Source organism: Chiloscyllium plagiosum, chromosome 8 (assembly GCF_004010195.1).
Source record: "Chiloscyllium plagiosum isolate BGI_BamShark_2017 chromosome 8, ASM401019v2, whole genome shotgun sequence".
NCBI classification, from domain to species: Eukaryota; Metazoa; Chordata; class Chondrichthyes; order Orectolobiformes; family Hemiscylliidae; genus Chiloscyllium; species Chiloscyllium plagiosum.
This window is the reverse complement of record NC_057717.1, coordinates 26,662,057-26,668,009: the sequence shown is the minus strand read 5'-3', so window position 1 is coordinate 26,668,009 and position 5,953 is coordinate 26,662,057. Positions and strand designations below refer to the sequence as shown.

General features: G+C 44.0%; 1 non-coding gene across 1 annotated transcript; it reads left to right on the top strand.

Moving 5' to 3' along the window:
* Positions 1–401: 401 nt before the first annotated feature.
* trnas-acu lies at positions 402–483 on the top strand. Its single transcript has one exon. It is a non-coding gene; the product is annotated as a tRNA-Ser (tRNA).
* Positions 484–5,953: the final 5,470 nt, after the last annotated feature.

Genomic DNA, 5,953 nt, shown 5'->3' with positions numbered 1-5,953 from the left:
TACGAGCCAGCACTACCATTCATTATGATCATGGCTGATCATCCTCAATCAGTATCCTGTTCCTGCCTTATCCCCATAACCCTTGATTCCACTATCGTTATGAGCTCTATCCAACTATTTCTTGAAAGAACACCCCCTGTTTTCTCGGGTTCTTCATTCCGTTGACTTCAAATCTTCACAGAATTCAACAGACCTTGTGACACAGTTTTTTCTTCATTTTTGTGCAGATCACTGTGAGCACAGTGGGAATGCGCTTGCCACACAATCCAGAGGTCAGACCATCGCCTTGGTACCGTACTGTACTATTTATCATCTCACCAACACGAGGGAGAAATATCTGCTGTGCTGCACAATTTACGCAATTCACTTATTAATAACGTCATATGCTAGCCTGCATGTGTGACGCGGTGGCCGAGAGGTTAAGGCGATAGAATACTAATCCATTGTGCTCTGCACGCGTGGGTTCGAGTCCCACTCTCGTCGCTGTTTTTAATTACCCTTCCTCAACAGTCTTCTGCTTAAAGAAGGTCCACAGATCCAGAACTGTCTCAGAGAATAAATGCTTCTTCATCTCTGTTTTAATTGAGGGATCCGAATTCTAATGGGAAGTTAAAAATCACACAACACCAGGTCATAGTCCAACAGGTTTAATGGAAGCAATAGCTTTTGGAGAGCTGCTCCTTCATCAGGTGACCGTGGAGTACACAGTGGTAAGATACAGAATTTATAGCCAAACGTTACAGTGTAATTGCACTGAAACTAAACTTTGAAAAATACCTTGATTTTTTGTTAAGTCTTACATCTGTTAGAATGACTATGTTAGGTTCACTTCTTTCTTTTGTAAATCGAAAAACTTTCTTTTAACAGTTACATTCTCAGGTGAACTTTACCAATTAGTGTCATCACAGATAATATGTTGACAGTGTTAGTCCCTGTGTGCTGCGTCCGTGCCATAATGTTTGGACTGACGCTAATCTAAAAAAAAACAACATGCTGCAGGCAAGGATGCTTTGAGACATGGTACATTGGTGAAATCGAGCACAGGAGACAGCAACGGAATGGGTATTGCACATCAATCAACAGGCAGGCATGCCCCTCACCAGTTGGAGAGCACTTCAGTGGTCCAGGACATTCGCCCTCAGACCTTCGGATGACAATCCTCCAGGGCGGGCTTCGGTACAAGTAACAGCTAAAAGTGCCAACGCAGCGGCTGATAGCTAAATTCGGTACTGAAAATGTGTTGCTGGAAAAGCGCAGCAGGTCAGGCAGCACAGGAGAATCGACGTTTCGGGCATAAGCCCTTCTTCAGGAATGAGGAAAGTTTGTCCAGCAAACGTCGTGTTGTTGTGGTCTGGCGATGAAGGAGTCCAAAGACCTGCATATCCTTGGGAGAGTGGGAGGGGGAGTTAAGGTGTTGAGCCACAGGGTGGTTGGGTTGGTTGGTCCGGGTGTCCCAGAGGTGTTCTCTGAAACGCTCCGCAAGTAGGCGGCCTGTCTCGCCAATATCGGGTGCAGAGGATGTGGAATGCTTGGAACTTTTCTTGATGACTTTGTTTTTACCTATTTTGTTCAGTTGAAAAATGACAGTTTTTGAGTTTTTTAGAGCAAGGCGAACGGCCTTTCAGCCTATCAGTATGAGTCATCAAACATCTGGCTTGTAAACACTGTTTCCAGCACGTGACTCACCGCCTGTTGTGTTCTAACATTTCAAGTCTTTAGTTAAATTGTTATTCAATTTCGTAAGGGCTTAAGTGGAACAAAAACATCTCTGTGAACTGACAGTTCTGGAAGACACTATTTCTCAGAGTCATTTGTCAGTTTTCCTCATGATGCTGCGGAAAATGTTTCTGCACTCACATCTGAATTGCTTTGCCCTGTTTCTTCTTCAACTTCCTCCTTCTTTCTATTAAATGGTTTAGATTCCAATACAGACACAAGGTGCAGGTGGCGGAAGTCAAGTGTTTGTACTTTCACTGACACTCTGTCTCGCGGGGATCTGCAGTCCAGCCTCACACTAATTCAGACAGCACTGTCCTTCCTGTGACATATCCCATGGAGAATGGAAGGACAGGCATTAATAACCCGCATTTGGAAACGGAGCGACAGTTTTAAAACATTTACAATGCTCCAGCGAGTAATTGAGCTCCTATCTCCCGCATAACATACGGTGACACGAACCACTATACGACCGAGGACGACAGTTTCAAAGGAGACTCTTCAGCCCGTTGTGGGTGCATTTGGAAAAAAACAATTGCTTACCAACCCGAATCGTTTAGTCCATAGCCTTACCGGTATTGGCAGAACATATTCACGTCTGAATATTCCTTCAGGTTATAAGGGTTGCTGCCTCTCTGACCCTTATCGACATTGTGTTTCAAATTCGAACACCTGCTGGTCTATACCGCTTTTATACACATCTACTTAAACCTTTCTGTCTCTCTCATTAAATTTCTGGACCCCTGTGATCGTTCTTTCCATCGATGGGAAACGCTTCTTTCAGTCTACCTTATCCATACCCCTCACAAACTACTCTGCACGGTGAGAAACAACCCCAGTTTGTCCTGTCTCCCTTCATAACTGAAACTCTTCTGCCTAGACTCTATCCGAGTTAATCTCTCCTGCAATTTTCCCAGTGCGATCACATCCCTGGACAATTCTCGCAATGAGCCGAATGAACATATTTCCATTCTGTACCAGCATCGGGAGTGGCTCTGCAGCATTTATTGCCTTCCGGTTTGGGGTCACGTGGACGCCAGTCCAGATAAGGACGGTAGTTTCCTTCCCTTCAGGACGTCAGTGAAACAGATGGGTTTTTCAGACAAAGTAATCTTAATTCTAGGCATTTATTGAATTCACATACTACCATCGTCGTGGTGTGGTGGGAATCCAACCCGGAAGCCCAGAATATTACCTGACTTTGCTGTGTCAACAATCCAGCGATAATATCACGAGGCTATCGCAGAAAGCCTTCATGGGGGATCTTTTCCAACAGAGTCTCTTTTCCCCAGTTGCCCTTTTATTGAACCTCATGCTCCAATAATCTCTGGTCCATGTCAGTAAAAGCTGCTAAAAGAGAATTGATCTCACAGCCACGATATCTAAACGGATCGAATAATTTGAAGGTGCCAATGAAGAGATTGGCGCATGGTCACCCAGCAACAGTGAGTGCAATAGAACAGACTGGATGGTATCAACCTGAAAATGTATGTTAGATTGTGCAATGCCTCAGTCAAATGGGATGAGGGACGGAAAAGAGAGCTAGGGAGAGTGCGAGGGAGAGACATCTTCGACAACTTTTGGGTTTAAATCCTGATACATGAAACGCAGAAATATCAGAGAACAAAATTCGATGGAAAACAGATCATCACCTCGGAGAATATAATCTTGTAAAAAACGATTAATTTCTGGCCGTGTTTCACCAAAAGTAGTACTTGGAGAGAACTGACCGCCATGATGTGGATTCGAGCCGGGGTCGCTGCAATCACAACGCAGAATACGATCGACTGAACGGTGACAGCATTCCACAGACCACGCTTGCAAACTGAAACCAGTATGATAGCAGAGGAAATGTCAGGAAGAATGTACAATATCAGGACTTAGCGACAGGCATGTGGGAACGCAGAATGAACCGAATCTTTAACTTTAGCATCCGCAGAGACTGTGGAGATTCCATGACTGAGAGTATTGGAGAATCGGATTAATGAAACTCTCCAAACTCTTGGGACAATGCAGAATATTGTTGAATCGTATGCTTCAATAGCATTACAGTTTAGCATCACTTTGCCCACACAAGGCAGTTCCAACTGCTGCATGCAATCACACATAATCTCAGTTCCAGACCCAGAATCAGAGAAACTGTGTGAAGCATGCACGAAGATCCAATTGGAAATTGGGATGGAATGACAGGAGAGAGGCGCATGTATTTCCGAGGTTGGGACAGCTCCTGGTCAAAAGCGGGGCGGAAGGGGATACTTGCCCCAATTTATAATATTATGACAATAAACAGTACATGTTGCTGAGACAGCCGATTGGCGCATCTAAAGCGTGTGGAGACTTAAACTTTGGGGTGGCAAGGTTCGAATTTTCATTTTCCTGTTTGGATCAGTGGTTTTGACATTGGCCTCTGCTTTTGCTCGCATCAGCTCAGAATCACCTTCTTCTTCCCAATCAATACTGCAGCCTGGGGAAGGTGGTGTTGTGGTTATATAAAAAGCTATTCATCCTTGGGGACTCACACACGGAACTGTTAATGTTAAAGTTCGACGAATAAAACCTGGAATGGAAGCCTGACCTCAGGAACAGAGAACATGCCTTTAATTTCCTGCAATCACATTCATGTACGTCGCTTATACAGGGGATGCTACCATCTTTATCCAATCCTGCCTAATTATGACTCCAGGATCTGAACAACATAGCTGACCCTTAATCCGAGAATGACGACAGTGTGGGAAAGCAGGCCATTCGGCCCTTCCAGTATACACCATCCCTCCGAAGCACATCCTAATAGACCCAGACTCCATACCTATTACATTTCCTATCATTTTCCATGGCTGATCCCAGTAATCTGCACACCTTCAGACTGTGGGAGGAAACTCACACAAGCAAAGAGAGAATGTGCAAACTGCACACAGTCACACGAGACTGGGATCGAATCCATGTCTCTCATGCAGCGAGACAGCAGCGAATCAGGATGGACAACAAATGCTGTCCTGACCAGCGACATCCACACCCTGTGGGTATATCAGGAAGAATAAAAACACATTCACAACATGGACAACGGGACTTGCGTCTGCGTGGAGATGATTTGAACCAATCGTTCATCCTGGGTAGATAAAAGGACACTGATATCACAGAGAAACCAGAGCAATGCGGGATTCAATTACCTGCTGAAGTGGAAACTCAGTTACTCAGTCAAACTGGGGACAGACTATTCAACAATCCCGTGTATGGGAAGGGCTCAATGAGCAGACGAACCTCCAGAGTAACCAGCAAGATTACATATCCCAGAAGGAGATCAATTAAACTGTCAACACTGCTGTTCATCCAAACCAGCTGCCAGTTTCATCGCGTCAAAGTCATAGACTCACACAGCATGAAAACAGGCCTTTCACTCCTACCAGCTCATACTGCACATAATGCCAAACAAAACGAGTCGCATGTGACGGCTCTTGTAACAATTGAGGGTTAATAATGCCCTTGTGATATTATTACTGCATTGTTAATATGAATGTCAAGATATAATTCTGTGGGCACGGGTTGAAACTCTGGCATGGCTATGCTGGAATTTTATTTAAATAGATACCTGGAGTTTAATGATGATGTTGAATCAGTTGTTGTAGATCTGATTCACTAATGCCTGATAGGGAAGGAAACTGCCATATCTATCTGGTCTGGCTGGCATGTTTCTCCAGATCCATAATATCGTGGTTGATTTTGAACTTCCCTCTTGGAAATAAATAATGTACTCGGCATGAATGAATAGCTTTTGTTAAGCCCACTGAAACTTTCCAATTCATTTATCGATCCAAATATCCTGTAAATATTGTAAATGTACTTTCATTCATCACTGCCTCAGGAAGTGAATTGCACACATAAACCATCCTCTGTTAAAAAAGCCTCTCATGTCTTATTTTAAATCCCTCTTTTCACTTTAAACATTTGCCATCTCGAGTTGAAGTGCCCCTCCTTGGAGAAAATACAGTTACAGATAACTCTAGCCGAACTGTCAATAATTTCTAAATGTCTATCAGGTCGCCTTTCAACCTCCTGGAAATATTCTCAGCCTATCCAGCCTTTCGTTATAACACAAACCTTCCCCACTAGCCATACGCTGGTATACCTGTTCTAAACCTACTCCAGCTGAATATTTTCCGTGCTATTACTGGGCGACAAGAAGTGGACAATGTATTCCAGAAGACGCATCACCCAATGTCCTATTCAACTTCAACATAAC